This window comes from Oncorhynchus clarkii, chromosome 28 (assembly GCF_045791955.1).
Source record: "Oncorhynchus clarkii lewisi isolate Uvic-CL-2024 chromosome 28, UVic_Ocla_1.0, whole genome shotgun sequence".
In the NCBI taxonomy this organism is placed as follows: Eukaryota; Metazoa; Chordata; class Actinopteri; order Salmoniformes; family Salmonidae; genus Oncorhynchus; species Oncorhynchus clarkii.
Window position 1 is genome coordinate 15,133,383 of NC_092174.1, and position 16,845 is coordinate 15,150,227.

Consider the following 16,845-nt stretch of genomic DNA (forward strand, 5'->3'; position numbering starts at 1 on the left):
ATTGAGTAGGAAGCGTGCGTAATGTCACATCCGTAGTTAGCCACCAATGTGGCGGAGAGTGGAGTGGCGTGACATGCCTGGAGCTGTCAGACTTCCTGTTTATTGTGGCGAATAGACTCACACTCCACGGCCGCCATGTAGGCCTATGCAGTAACAAAGATATAGTAACAGATATTAGGGCTGTGACGGTCATGGAATTTTGGATAACGATAATTGAGCAGACAAAATTACAGCAGGAACCATAATAACTGTCAGAATAGCAAAACTTTATTTTTTATTAAGCATCGTTTCTCGTCTCCTGACTGCACGTGCTGCCACAGTAGTAGAATGAATCAAACGGGAGTCCCATTTCAAGTCAATGATGGCATATTGCGAGTGTACCATAGGAGCAAAGCAGGAAGTAACATTTTCTAAAACGTGCTGTGATATACCGATTCAACTCAACTGACGTTACAAAAAACATTACAGTGAATGAGCTATATCAGTTAACATAACCTGAATGACAAGTCTACATTACCATAGACATTGCTTCACAATACCAGGCAGCCATTGCGGGTGTCCTAAGCATGTGACAAATGGACAATGTTTCTTTATAACGCCATTTTGTTATTGGTTCTCTGTTAAAACGATAAAATGCACAAAATTCCATGTGAATTCACACAGCTGCCAGCAACTGTTAGGTTGTCACAATGCGTCCCTTTCAGATGGTCAAGCATTGCACCTGTACTACCATTACTGTACCTCAATTCCACCTCGCAAAGTTTGCATTTCTTTCTCATTTAACTTCTCATAGTAATGCCATAAAGGACTTTGTGGCTGTTGCTTGTCTTGCTCTGCCATTTTTCCAACTGGTGGAGAGAAGACTCCAAAATAATTGATTACTCGACTCACATTTCTGGAGTCTCTAGAAATCAACTCCTAAGATTCAGTATTTTTGGAACGGAGGAGACTGATCAGTTGCCATACTTCCGAGAACACAAACACTTGCATCTTTCGTAGACGAGGGACGGAGAAAGAGGGGAGAAGCACAGTATAGGCAGGTCGGCCAACTAGGCAGACAGAGTCGGAACCATGAACAAGGCCCATTTAACCTGTTTGGGGTAGGGGGCAGTATTTTCACGTCCGGATGAAAAGTGCGCCCAAAGTAAACTGCCTGCTACTCAGGCCCAGAAGATAGGATATGCATATAATTTGGATAGAAAACTCTAAAGTTTCTAAAACTGTTAAAATGTATGTCTGAGTATAACAGAACTTATTTGGCAGGCGAAACACCGAGGACAAACCATCCAGGATTTTTTTTTTTTTAGGTGACCAGGTTTTCCATGGGAATCTAGATTTCTGAGGCATCTGGTTGCAGTTCTTAGGGCTTCCACTAGATGTCAACAGTCTTTAGAAATTGGTTGATGTTTTTCTTTTGTGTAATGAAGAAGTATGCCTACTCAGAACTAGGATTGAGTGTAGTGTACTGTTGTGTTTGGGGCGCGCGAAAGCGCCACTTTCATTTTATCCGCTATTGAACACAGTTTATTCCGTCAGAAATTTTATCGATAATTTACGTTATAAAATACCTAAAGTTGTATTAGGAAAGTTGTTTGAAATGTTTGGACCAAGATTGCAGGTAACTTATTAGATAATGTTTAGTCATGTTGGGCGAGTTGGAACCGTTGTTTTTCTGAATGAAACGCGCCAAATAAATGGACATTCTGGAGATTTAATGACAGAAATAATCAAACAAAAGGAGCATTTGTGATGTTTATGGGACATATTGGAGTGCCAACAGAAGATCTTCAAAGTCATGAATTATATCGTTATTTCTGAGTTGTCGCGCCTGGCGGGTTGAAATATGATTGTCATGTGTTTGATGGGGCATTGTCCTTAGATAATAGCATGGTTTGCTTTCGCAGTAAAGCCTTTTTGAAATCTGACACTGTGGCTGGATTAAGCTTTAATTTGGTGTATCGCACTTGTGATTGTATGAAAGTAAAAATAAAAGAAATTGCTCTGCAATTTCACTGGATGTTCTCGAAACGTTCAGCTAGCGGAACCCCCAGCCGTAACAGGCTAACAGCAATCAAGAGATGTATATCACAATGAAATGCTGTATCTTGCAATGGTTCACAACATCAGTAAAGCAGGGCCTATCCTCAATGAATTGGCTACGATATTCTACACACAACAGACTGAACACACACCCGCATCATTAGCCAAAAGAAAGAGCAGGCGAGGCAGTGTGAGGGACAGCAAGGAGTGGGCAAGTAGTAAGAAATGTGCACATAGGTCTGGGTAATCTGTATCTCGCAAGGTCTTGTATGCCTCGCAGATTCACCAAAGTAGCCTAAAGTTAAGACATTTTTATTTAAATAATAGGAGAGGAACAGGCTAGGTTACAATATGATAACTGCACTGTGATCTAAGCTGATATATATTTACGGTTATTTTCCAGTCTTCATGCATAACCGTCAGTTATAAGGTACTTGAGCCAGCCCTATGAGCTAAAATACAACATAGACTAGTAATCTTACAACATTTGAATTATAGGCTACACATAGTTTTTTCTTAAATCTACGCAAGTGATTGAACATTGCTTCTAAACCGTCATATAGGCCTACAGCAGACTACGACATATTACACCAGTCTTCATCTACAGAGTCAACTACAATTATACTCCCACCATCATGCTCTTTAACTTGCCCTGTGTTGTTTATTTCAGCCACACAGTAGAAGCACAGCGAACATGAAGCAGTAGGTAAATGGCCATAGCAATCAACTACACTCACAAATTAATTTAAAAAGTCACTTGGGCCCGCGAGGGAAACACTCAAAAACGAGAGAAAGAGGACGTTCAAAATAAAATGATTGGGAAACTATTCCGTGCTTTGGCCTACATTTCACCAGATTGAGCCTTGTTATGATTTAAACGTCCCAGAATGAGAGCTGAGGGCTCCAGTGTGGCGGGCCTGTGGGCCCTGTGTCGCCGTGACAGCACTAGCCACTTTTATCACCTCACAGCTACGGCTAAGAGCAGGAAGAGGAGTTGCCCTGCTTTCTCTCCTCCTGGCCCATAAATCACCTCTCCTCCCATTAAGCAGCTCAGCTCCTCCAGCACAGAGAGAGCTCCCACAGCCTCCCTATGACATTGCACCGTGGGGGAGGAGATGACCGTGTGTGTGCATGGGGAGGAGTGTGTGCGCCCATGTGCAGGGTGGTGAGAAGGGTTGGTGTGTGAGTGTGTAGGGAAGTAGGATAGTGGGGGGAGCGAGGTGCGCAGCGGGGCCATGCCAAAAGCTGCAAATTTGAATCCCTGTGATCAGATTTGGCGTCTAAGCCGGAGGGCTGACCGTTCACCTAATTCCCTCTAGAGTGACAGATGTGGCTCAGTGCCAGGGCCATCTCTATGTCTCTCCCTTCCTCTCGCTCTCTCTGGTAGGAGGGCTACGCCCAGGTGTGTGCGTGTCAGAGGGAGGGGCTTAGGTGTGTTAGTGAGCGGGAGAGAGAACAAGCTATAGGAAGAGTAGAAGACGGAGCAAGCGAGAGGTGGAGTGGGAGAGAGTTCAATCCGCAGGCTGGGTGCCGACCAATGTGTGTTTGGTGACGTGCGAGTGTGCGGTCAGGCATGCCCTGATGCAGGAGAGACGACGAGTTACCTGCCCGTACAAACACAGAGCCAGACCACCACAGCCATCCTTCAATATCAGACCTGCACATTCCCACCACCACTTGCTCTCTCTTGGGGTTAGACTACGTGTTGTCGACTCATCACTAGGGATGTGAAAAAAAAATGTCTTACCGTTAAAACACTTTTTTGCGGTTCTGTTAAACGATAAGAAAAATGCATAGAATTCCACGTGAATTCACAATGCAGCTGCGCTAATGCCAGTGACAATTTGGGCCTCACAGTGTGTCCCTTTCAGATGGTTAACATGCAGACTAGACATGGCACGCGCCTGCATGTTGATTTTGTCCATCCATACCAGACCAGCACACATTGGTTGAAATATCAAAACAAACTATTAAATTTGGGGATATATATATATATATATATATATATATATATATATAAAAAAATACATTTTCATTGACATTAAGCTAGCTTGCTTTTGCTAGCTAATATGTCCTGGGATAAAAACATTGGGTTGTTTTACCTGAAATGCAAAATGTTATTTTCTCTGAATCTTTGTAGAATTTTGACCCATTTTGAGTCACAAAATCAGGTGTACTCTAATCCAACAATTAATACACAGATAAAAGGGGAAACCTAGTTAGTTTCTAGTAATCTCTCCTCCATAGAGAAATAGTAAAAATAAAGAAAAGCCCTGGAATGAGTAGGTGTCCAAACTTTTGATTGGTACTCTCATTTTTGGTTTTGCACATTCACAAGCAAATCTGAACGAGACACATTGTGCAAATGTACAAAGTTAAAACGCATGCTTGTCTGAAGGCAGAACAGTACAGGCTTTGGAGCAGCATGTGTACACGCTGTGTCTGTGTGGAGTCGAGTCGGTAGGGCAACGGTCTGCATGCATTGCACGGAGAAGATGGGGAAGGAGCAGACGGGTCAAGAACTGAGAGGAGAAAAAACACAAGGAAATCAAAAGATCGCAATGGCAGCTGTACAGAAAACTCATCCAAAAGGGCTATGAAGTTTTCAAACAAAGCAGGAAAAAATAAAAAACCTCAACGAAGACCTAAAATGCTTCTTATTGTAATTTATGCTCGGCTTCAGACGAATTCTGTGCTTCAGTTGCACTTCACTTGGAGGACAATTGACAAACGGGCATTCTGTCAGCAGTCAACACTCGGACTGGTGTGTACCTACTTTTTTTTCAGGTACTTCTCCTCTGAGTAGCCAGTCCACTTCTCTCCAGTATGATGCAAGATCAACTTCAAGCAAAACATAAGGAAATGTAGCCAGTTACATTCTTTCTATGAAAAACATTACAAATGATGTCCATGCATCGTTATGCAAAAATACCTTGCCTTTTCATTGTAAGCTCTTTTACTTGTGTGGCTGCCAGACAAATAGCGTTGCACTTCTGTTGTCATCTGATGAAAATGAATAAATTTTCTGCACTAATGTATTGTCTGTGAATGGAAACTATTGTTGCATGTCCCTGATTACTACTGAAAAAAATATAATACTCGACTTTCAATAAACTGCACACCCCTTCTCAATACACATCTGGAATCACCTTCTCCCGCTTTGTCCTATTGTTCTAATTACAAACACAACTGGTTCAACTTTTTGGGGGATCTACAGTAAGCCTCAATGTAAAATAATGTGACAGGTGAAATGAAGAATGCGATCTGCTTTATCTTCTAACGTATTTGACAAGTTGACTGCTGGTATTTACTTAAGTAGCTACAAATAATTTTTTTTAACTAGTTACCGGTACCCGTATACGGTATACCACCCAAGCCTTCAACAAAACATCTTTCATAGCGAGCTAGTGAGAAACGAAAGGGATGGGCACAGTATAGGCGGTTGGCCACAAAGACATAAGCCTAGTGCACGGTTCTATCGGCAATCAAAAGCATTCTCTCGCAATGGAATGATGTATCTCGCAATTTTTTGGGCTTGCGAGGTCTCGCAAATTCAGTAATCATCAACGAATAGGCTAAGATAGAGATGAGCAAGATGCAACACTTTGCTCTCACACAGTGCAAGTGCACAAGTTCACTTCACGCTGTCCACACGCGTGGTGGTAGCCAGGGCACCAAAACAGTGGAGAATTTTTGCCTCGAGCTTCACTCTTAGGGTCTTCACAGTTAAACTTTTTTGTAAAAATAGCCTCGGCTACACATATACTTTAATGTAAACTTGTCGCATTTCGACCGCACACACTTGCCCGACAGTTGCTAGCCTCTAAGCAGGGCAGTGTAAACAGAAGGGTCTCATTTAACCACACAAAGAAAAGTATGAAAAAGATAGAATTGAGTACCTTGAAATAGTAACCTCCTGTTACATTCTGAAAATGTTGCCATACTTTTAAATCTCATGGCAGGTTTTTTGCTTGACTGCACTGAGCACCAATTTTATTTTACCTCATAATGACTTCGTTGATATAGATCAAACTAAGCCTGTTTTTTTTCCAAGTTAAGCGCTCTAAGGCTACCGCATTAAAGTTATGGTTCAACTAAAGATTAGAATTTGGCTATAGCCAGCACATATTTGATGCAGAAATTATATGTTGTTTAGCTAGCTAGTTAGCTTGCTAACGTTAAATAACTGTGTAGCCTGTATAATAATAATAATAATAATAATAATGACACTGATAACATTACTGTACTTTTACATTTGTATATCATTATTGATATGCTAACGTTATTTGATCATGAAGCATGTTCGTTAGGCTAGCTGGAGTTAACTGTGTATTGTCAGCTCATTTAATTTGTACAGACGAAAAAATTAACTAATTGACTGCACATGGTTGTGGATTGTTGCATTATTGAAGAGTGTAATATGGTTTGGTTGCATTACTCCATATTGTAAGGTTGTAAGGAAGAAAGGTTGCTCAGATTTAACAATCATTTGTGCTTACTTGCTAGTGTCTACTGTGATATTTAAGGTCAATTTGAGCGGTGGACAAAGAATTTAGTGTTACCCGCCGCAACGAAAGGTAAGGCAATGACGTAATGTGAATTGAAAAGTAGAAATCTTTGGCCACTCTGCTCCTCAGACGCCATCTCTCGTAGTGGGAATAGGGAGGAAATTGACCCACTATGCAGTTTACTTTGCACCTACTTCCTATGGCTGAGTCAATATTTAAATTACACTATTTTCCCAGGCCTTTATATCCTATCTTCTAGTAATGCTATGACACAGAAAAATGTATTGTGATAAATGAATCACCATGCAGTTTGTGGAAAAATAATAAAATTGACTTTTTTTTAAAGATCCCAATTTCGTTTAAATGCTCACATCCATACTCAGGCCTACTTTAAAAAAAAAATGTTTTAACACTGCTAGTCGACAGCTCTGTGTCAGTAACTACCATTACACGCGAAACTAGTTACAAAATGGACTGTAGCAAGCTTAAAATGCAACAGAATAGAGGGACTAGTTATTTCTCCCTCTACTCTCTTGATGGTTGGAAATGACACTTTTTTTCAGGAAATCCCCAAAACGTAAACAGGAGGCATTTCCTGTGGGCCACATACTAGGCCTGGTTGGGAGGCCATGTCACATACAACAACAATAAAAATTTTACTTTATCACCAACAGTCAATGCATCATAATAATTGCCTTTCATTAGAAATACTATCAGAACATGGCCTGGCACGTGGATGGTAGGCAGACCGTGTGGGGGAGGGAAGTTGTAAAGTTGATTGTGTGACCATAGGTCTTTCATAAGAGGTACTCTACTGTTCTGGTTTGAAGGCTGGCTCTCTCAACTGCTCTGCTGCTATTGACAAGAGCACCAGAGTGAAACACACAGACAAGCTTATAGGGGGAGGACTTCAATTCAAATCAGAAAAAACAAACACCACAAGTATCAATCTGCACCGTGTCATGGTTGGAAACTTCCTGAATTGTTTGTTTCATATGCAAAAGGTCTGATTAAAGTCATCACAGATTAGTGAAGACAGAAGTTTCCAAAAATGATCTTGTCCACGCCTTTCAACCAAGCCAAAATAATTTATTGAGATGCTCCGGAGCAAATTTCTGCCACTCAATTTCACAAGACTACAGAAGCACGGGAATACTTCACAAACATCCTAAGTTAATAATGGCGTATGTTCTTTATCTTTAATGATAACACAAATTAGGTCAAATGTGAGAGTAGTTAGCAAGCTTAACTAAGAGAATAGTTTCACTTCGGGGTGTCTGAACTAGTTGTTAGAGGGGCTGTGTCCTCAAGAAATCACCATGCTACAAGAAGAACGCCTGGTTTGTTGTTTGTTGGCTACTGGCTGGACCTCTGCTTGGCTAGACGTATACTTATCGAATGACACTAAGTCATTTTCACTTGACATGTTGAAAATAACAAAAACAATTTGAAGACAAGTGTAACCTCACAGATCAGTTAGAAGACAAATTACTTCTGAAGTGTCCTAACCAAACTGTAAACATTTCTAGGTGAATTGTCGTAATCAACCGTCTGCGCTTTTCTTTGTAGATTCAAAGAAGAGTGAAGTTCAATTGAATAAACACTGCCAGTCTAACCACACTTACTCAAAAACCAAAAGTTATGGTCACAGAGGTCTTATAATATGAATAAAAGGCCCTAAAGAGCTCTTAATTTCTGGGTCCCACTAATCCAAGGCTATGTGATTCAGCAGTGGCCTTAAGAGCCTTGTGGACTGCCATGGTATGGTAAAACCACCTGTGGTGTCTCCCTCCCTGAACCCTAGCCCCAGAGTACAGGCAGTGCATCAGGTCCCAGCAAGGGGCTAGCTCTCCAGAGGCACACCACCAGCATTCCTTTTATCTACCCCACCCCCTCCCAGGGCCCCCTCCTTACCTAACCCACTGCAAACTCCCTCCCACCACCTACCCCACAAGAGGCATGAGCCTGAGCATAATTTATACCTCTGCTCCACTGGGGGAGAGGGGGGGGGGTGAACATGCTGATGTGCAGATGGGGAAGAGGGCATGGGATGTGTCTGTTGTGGGTAGCTAACAGCACAAAGAGTGTTTGAATGTGACTGGATGTGAGCAGTGGGGCGATCGAGTAGGGAGGCAGGGGGGGCCTGAGGGGCGAGCAATATGCTTGGGCTGGGATTTGAGTGAGGGGGCAGGAGGGGCTACGGGAATCTGGTTGTTTTACGCACGGCTGCCTTGTTAATGGACTTTATTTTTTCTTTACAGTAGGGAGGGGGAAACAGGAAGGAGTTCTGTTTATGCAATCTGCTCTCTGCTTTAAATACGTGGGCTTAATATCTCCCCCCCAAAAAATGTCACTGTCCAAATCAGGGACCTTTTGTGATCAAACATGGGGCAAAGGAGGAGTAAGAGTGGTTGTATGCATGTACACGTGAAAGGTAGAAACAGTCGGCATGGGGAATAGAAGAGGCTGTCAGTGATATATTCAGCAGAACTTTGACCTTGACTCCAAGGAAACCACAACGCCTTCCTCTTTGGCACTCCTCGTCTGACTGGCTACCCAACAGCTGAGGTACCTGCTGCAGGGTCAGCCGGGGTAAAAGCCCCTTTGTGTCAGCCTGTTGCAGGCCTGGGGCAGGAGGGGGAGAAAGAGGAGTTTTAACTTCCTGTCAAGGATGTCTGGCCCAGGAGAAGAAAAAATATAAAGATGGGGAAGAGAAAAGTAAGGTTGGGCGGAATGCAGGTTCATATACAGTCATAACTTGACGTCAAAAAGTAACTTCTGCAGATGATATCCTTCTCCTCCCCGTGGTGTTGGAAGAGGCTGTACTGGGAGGAGGATGCATCAACACCCTGGAAAGATGGTGGTGCACTCCCTCATAACACTTTGAGTGATAAATAGCTGTACTTTAGCTGAGTTTTGTTTGCAAACCTAGGATCATGTGCAATTACAGGTTATTCGTATAAAAAAAAAAATAGGCCAGATCATACTAAATTTGTTCCAATAAAAATGTTACAGTTATGTTGAGATGACATTTGAGCAATTAACTGGTGCCACAAATAACATGTGCAATGCTAGTCTTAATATGGTACATTTGACAGTTTACAAGACAAACAGTTAAAAAACCCAGAACCTCCATTTATCCCTCCGTTTTCCAAGAATCAATTGCAGGAATCCCGGGGCCTCCCAGAGGAGCTAAATAATTTCCCATGCTGAAAAGTATTCAGACAGTCAGCGGCTGGGTGGGAGGTGGTAGTCTAGACTTACCTATGCACAGGAGAAAGCTGGAAGGCCGGAGCCTCCAGTCAGGGTTACTGGTTTTAAGACACTCCCTCAGGGAAGATGATTTCTGTCAGTGTCTGTCCTGATGCACTTCTGACTGAACGAAGGCCTACACATTGTTCCCAACACCCTGATCAACAGTCAGGTATTTTCATCATTTAAAATGGTTACGGTTGGCATCAGGGTTCAAGGTAAACTGACCCCAGATCTTCTGGTTAAGGGCGTGAGGGACAGGAAGAGGATTACCCTGGGTCAGGATGGGAGGGGGGCGGGGGACTGTGTGCCTCACTTCCTCTTCCACTGCTACTCTGTGTACACTGTAGAGGCTGCATTCACTTCCCACTCCAGTGGTGGGACTCAATTGTCATGAACTGTGCATCCTTTTCTGCTGGTGCACTGATATCACTGGACAGGTGAAAGCGATCCCTTGTTGGTCTTCTGCCGTATTGCTTTCACCCATCATTTGAAATTGATGAAGGAAGGACCTACTTAGACTAAGTCTATAAAAGGTCTGTAAATCTCCTCTAGGCTATATTGAGATTCATTATCTCTCAGATCTTAACACTTAACCACTATACTGAATCTCGGCTGTGACTGTGCCGTTGTTTGAATGAGGGGATAGTATTGTTGCCTGGCTACCCAAGCGCCTTGCTCTCCACAATTGGTCTGGATCCGAGTCCCTTCGACAATTTCTAGAACACAAGTGCATTCTAACCATTCTGATTGGTCCCAGAGCCAGAACACAGGTGGGTAAAGCTGCGTTTGGAAAATTGGTCATTGGCTTTGATACTCTGGTTAAAGATTGTCCAATCACGTATGACTTTGTTTTGTACAACACCCCTAATTTTAACATCGCCACACAGATGACAACGATGGCAGTCTCTGACTGAAGTATGTTGTGAACAGAGCAGCGGAAGAATTCCAGTTGATTAGTCAGGCAAATAGCACTGAGGGAAATGGCAATTCAATGAATGAATGGGATAGACAGAGGGGAAAAAGCCTCTACTTCAGCCATATTAACTAGATGGAGCGACTGCTGTATGAAAATGAGCCATCTAGAAATACATGGTCGACAAAGCTTCCTCGCATGAGCCATACAATGATGATTAGAGTGAATAACAATGCATCTTATCAGCTGTGGCCAATCTATAATATGTTCTGTTTAGAAGGAAGGAACTGTGACACACAAACAAGGCTTAGGGTCTGGCTAGTCTACACTTCAGATAGAAGCAGCATCTCAAATATTCCCTTCAAGAAGAGTGGCCCATAAGGCCCGGACTATGGGAGGTAGAAAGGTAGTGCAAGAGAGGGGGGGACAGCGGGGGCTGCTTTTACAGGCACAACAGGCCACCACAACACTTCTGCAAACCCCGGACCTGGAGAGGAGTGGCAGAGAGGAGCAGAGCGGCGGGGCATGACAGAACTATGCTCAACTTCTTCCACTGAGAGGAGCAACTGCCGCCACATAACTTAACAAAATGGCAGCCATAACAATAAGTGGTCAGATCAGATCCACACAGACAGTGCCCATTGTATTGGGCACTGAGAGAGTACCTCTGACACTGGGGATCAGATGAGAATGCCGAGACATGATTAGGACTGCAGTTCCAGGTCAAGGTGTTAGCCAATAGGAGCAAGGCAGGAAAGAAAGATGGGACTACACAGCAGGTGTGTTTCTGACACACATTACTGTAACTCAATAAATCCTGGTTTGAATTCGAATGAAACTACATTAGGTCTACATTTAGAGATTTGTGTGCCACTCAAACTGCTGTGGCATCAATCAGACTGATTTAGTGGATATGGAGGAGAATGAAGTACCTTTCCTTTTACACATGGGCTTATATATGAAATGATAACCATTTATTTCCCCACAAATCTGCCAAAATATCATTATTGACTCCTTTCAAGTGAGAACTTTTCTAAGGATAGCGTGCCAGCTAACTGCCTCTTCAAACGGTGCCTCTGAGCAACTTAAAATTGTCATAACAGTACTTTACCAATTAAGTCCCGGTAGTAGTTTGAATAATATATAATAACATATGCCAGGGACCATCAACTAGACTTAGCAGTGGGTCCTTTTTTTCTTGAGCGGATGGTCGGAACATAATTACAAATAATTTGTTGACAGCAAACTAACCGCAAGAAGCTCAAACAGATATATTTGACTAAAACAATTTCTAACCTTGATTACATTTGTATAAGTTCACATGTGAATATATTATGCACTGGAAAACTTGCACAACTGCCTCCCATTAAGCATTGTTACCCATACCTCCACGGCCCTTGATTGAAAACACAAACAGTGCACAACACTAATTAGCTAGCCTTTTCACACCGGTTACATAAAGACGCCTTGGACAGGCCACAGCTTCCCAGCGTGCATTGCTCTACTCATCAAAGCGGGTTGACGAAAACTAAGCTAATTTTTACAGCAGAAAAAAATAGGTCACTGTACACAAGGCCACCCCAGTGTTCATTGTCAATGGGGCAACAGTCTTAAATGGTCAAAATGGCTACATTGAATTTGTATTTTTCTCAACTATCTCCCACCTTACATTTTAAGTTTAGTTTCTCGGGGCTGGTCTTTAGGGATCCACAGTGTATGCTGGTTAGGGTCCTGTAGTTACATATGCGGCTAAGATCGGTGACTGGGTTTTGCATCTTAAAATAACAAAAACATGATTGGGATTTAAGAGCATTGTTTATACGCAATGCACGACACTTCTAGGCTTCAAATCTGATCTTGAATACTTCTGGTCAAACCACAGGTTCCAGACAAAAGATAGAGATGAACCTGCATAATATCATTCAAATGTTCTCACAGGGAGAAGAGATATCTTTCGAAGTACACTTGGAGCAGAAATTCCAAGTTCATCATCCTACAAATGAGCTTGAACTAATACATGGCCCTGAAAGAAAATTAACCATTTTGTTTTCGGTATACATTTAAAATAAATGTTTAGAGCTAATAAACTGCTTTATGATAAAGATTTGTCAAAAACAGTTAACTAGTAGTGGGGTATAAAGAACTCCATTGCACTGGTGCCACTGCCAAAAACTTTTGTTCAACAGAACCCCACCGCACTACACCCGGCCCCTTCATAAAGTCAACGCAGCTATACAAGTCCGTCGGAAAGCAGTACCTCACAACCACAAGACAATGCAGACTATGGGAGAAGCCACAATACTGAATAACATCTGTCCCGCCCGCCATACCCGGGGCCTCTTATCTGTTGGCGGAGTGGGCCGACATACATTAGAAGCTGCCATCTTAGGTTAGAGACTACGCAAAAGGTGGGGGTAGTACTTCGGTGATATTTCATGGGATTCTCGATTATCAATTAACGTAGCTTGTTCGTTCAACAAAACATCGTTATTTACTATGCGAATAGTTTTCGTTAAATATCTATTCGTTCTTGTTCTATTATAAAGGGTTGAAAGTAGACACTGGCAACACGCATTATGCGAACTCTGATTACAACATAATGGAGAGGGAGAGCAACACGGTCGGGAAAATGTTGGAAAATAATGCCAGCTTGTATTTAGAAATTCAGCCACCCACAATACAGCAGCAGGTGTTTTAAAATCGAAAAATGCTGGATGAACAGAGAGTAACAAGTTAAGAAAGTTCTCCATAATACTGTAGCTACACATCTCTTGATAAACAAGCCCTCTTATCAAACTTTAAAACGCGGAAACAAACTGCAACCGGTTTACTTGCTGTTGAACAAAGTGGCATTCGCCATCAAAGTAGCCCATTAGCACATGATTAGCCTCTGGGCTAGCAGCAAGACAATGAAGGCTATGATACAGTGGTCAAATGTTGGCTACAAGCACAACTTCACTATCAGCAATGGGCCACCTCCAACTAGCTAGCAGCAGGCTAATTAAGCTACATTATTAAGCACGTTTTGGACGGAAACGCACCGCTAACTTCGGGTTATTCCCTTCAAAATACGAAATTCTCTCTAACCATCGAAGCCGAAACTCAGTGTTTTGATTAAAGCACATGTACTTTAACAATTATATGGATATATCAGGGCGAAAATGTAGAAGGCTAACTAAACAGGGATGACCATCTGGCCTCAAGCAACCCCCTGTCCATCGTCCTATAAAACACGGCGGACAGGCTACTTTTCACCCCGTCGTTATCAAGTTAAATCCCATGCGAATACTCAATTTATGAAGTACAAGTTTAACTATAGTCAAAATCCGATTGTGTGGTTTGCAATAACAAATTGCCTGTTTGTCACAGTGCATCCAGGGAATCTCCCCCGCGCTAGCAATCTATACTAAGGTTACTCACTCATTCATCTCGGCCACTGACTCACCTCTACGTTCGAGCCACCTCGTGTCTCACTAGCTAGCGCAACACACAATTAGCTAACCCAAGCTAACGAACACTCACTCTTGCCTATTGTATTACAAAGGAAAAAGTCACAATTCAACATTACTAAACTCAAGTTGTTCACATTCGTCTGTGCTTACTGAGAGGGCTCACCGTGTTGGCGAATATTCTTCACTTGGTGAAAAAACTCAGGACTCACTCCGCTCAGTGCAGCGGGTTTCGAGCTAAACTTGCTAACTGTAGTTAGCATTTTAACATGGTAATTTACGGACGTTCAATGACTTGTTCTAAATGAGAGAGGGGGAACACAATTCCCTTTTCAGAATAAGTTTTCCACAAAGTTGTTGACTAAATAGACGTCCCAACTACCAAACCAACTTCCATGGTATATTAAAAGTCGATTGTAAGTGGGATCTAGTTTTCAAACATTACTATAAAATGGTTATTTACAGGTAAGAGTAACACACAACTAGCTCATTTACCATGTGAACAAACTGAACTGAGGGAGTACGGAATCCAACCATTTAAAAAGAGCATTGCTCGCTTACCCAACTAGCTTGGTCAGTTCAGGGTTTCGCAAATTAACTCCCGTAGTAGCTATCTCCAGTAAATTCCTTTCTGGTCCGTTTATAAATAAATTCAAGTTATTTTATAAATTTTCGGCGTGTCGTTATCCCTTCCTCACCGACTCTGCCTCTCTCCTTTGTGTTAATTTCCCTCAAATCGAGTTTAATCCGATCGATCCCGGCGGTCGCGTTCTCGAGTCCTCTCCTCCAGACATTCGCTCACCTTCTACGGGTAGGGGGCGCGTTCATGGCTCCAATGGATAAACATGCGTGCGCGTGATGACCCTACTGGGCTGTGACGAATATGCACTTTATTATTCATTTATTGTAGACGCTATTAAATATATACCTTTTCATTTCTTATTTCGGCGTAGGGTTGTAGGAGTTATTCATACATTTAGTGGTAATTTTGTAAATCATTTCCCGTGTACAGATGCTAATAAAAGCGTGGCAGAGCAGAGTTGTGTAACGAGTAAGAAAACATGTGTCGTGGATTCAAGTTGCTTCTCAAATGATAAACCCTATCACTTTTCAGGGGATAATAAAATATATATATATATTTTAAATCTGTTTCAACCTGAAATGATGGACCTTGAAAAGCTCACCACGAGTTTAAGACAAGCGTTCTCAAATGAAATGGATCTGTACCACCTGCAATGAGTGGATTATTTTTTTTTATTTGTGCATGGTGCATCAGTTCGACCCCCGAGAATTTAGTTTCCTTATTCCATGTCAACTGCAGATTAATAATTATGATAATTCGAGAAGGACATCATACACATTTACGATTCATATTTACATATTTGCTCTTCTACCGAGGGAGCATATTATTCTACTTGGTCCCTTGGGCACGCGCAAGGCCAACCCGAGGCCCTATGGTTTTCAGAGTAGTTTCAGACCTTTTACCACAGTAAAAAGCTAAACATGTGCAACCAATTGCGATAGAAATATATCAAGGTGAAGAAATACGCCTTTCACACAATCACACTTTTGTGAAGGTCTCTTCCTTGATGCGTTGCACACTACCTTACATACGAATCATCAGGCAAGTAACCCGGATGTCCCTTGCGCGGCCATTCATTTGCTTATCATAACAATCTGCCCCACAAGACTTGTGTATTTGAAGGCGCACGCACTCCCTTTCTGTATGCCCAATGTCCTCTCAAAACCACTGTTTACGCTTGTAAATACGTTTTTTGCACAGCATTTAATAGTTTGTCTTTAAAAATACATGTAGTTTGTGCTTGTGGGTATAATTTGCCTGTGAGAAGGCCATCTTGATTTCACATCTACTGTGAAGGTCACTACTCTAATTGCATTCACTAAAATCAAACTTTCATTTTCGAAATGGTTCATAAAATTAAATGCAGGCATACTACCGCTACCATTTCAGACAGTTCACTAATCTGTTCAACACAAGCTTTTCACATTTTATTCCTTTACTGCTTTGAAAAGTAGGTCATGAGATGTGTTCACCTTTAACATAAACTGTCACTGTGCATGACCACCAACAAAAGCCCATTTCAAGTTACATCCAAATGTTGGGCGATATAATGGGGATGAATAAAACAATTATCTCATGAACTGTCTACAATCCATTTCCACCTGAAACTAATTTGCTGTACTGTAAGCCTATTTGAGAAACGGCAGGGTAGCCTAGTGGTTAAAGCATTGGACTAGTAACCGGAAGGTTGCAAGGTCAAATCCCCGAGCTGACAAGGTACAAATCTGTTGTTCTGCCCACTGTTCCTAAGTCGTCATTGAAAATAAGAATTTGTTCTTAACTGACTTGCCTAGTTAAATAAAAGGTTTAAAAAACAGCGCAGTGTTACTTTCAGATTGGTGGTGAAATAATTTATATTTTCAGTAAGAAATGTTCAGTAATAACCACATAGAAGGCCAAGAGATGAAAATATTTGAATTGCACCCGATTGGTTGCCTATACCTGAGAAGCATGCAATGTAGAGCAGAGAAGTGTGTTGTAAAACCAGTTGAATTGGTACTGGCTGCATGTGGCCCCCCTTTAGTTCATGTTGATATTAGGGAGAGGGCGCGGTGATCATTTGGGAACGAAGCCTGCAATTCCAAAACTCCACACAGC

At 42.1% G+C, this 16,845-nt stretch overlaps 1 protein-coding gene across 1 annotated transcript in view; it reads right to left on the reverse strand.

The window, feature by feature from the left end:
• The window catches only part of LOC139386501 (chromodomain helicase DNA binding protein 7), a 77,488-nt gene extending 62,516 nt beyond the window's left edge, over positions 1-14,972 (reverse strand). The window contains exon 1 of the mRNA XM_071132074.1: positions 14,727-14,972. The gene's annotated coding sequence lies outside the window, so the exon portion shown is untranslated. The remainder of the gene's footprint in view (positions 1-14,726) is intronic.
• Between the last annotated feature and the right edge of the window lie 1,873 nt (positions 14,973-16,845).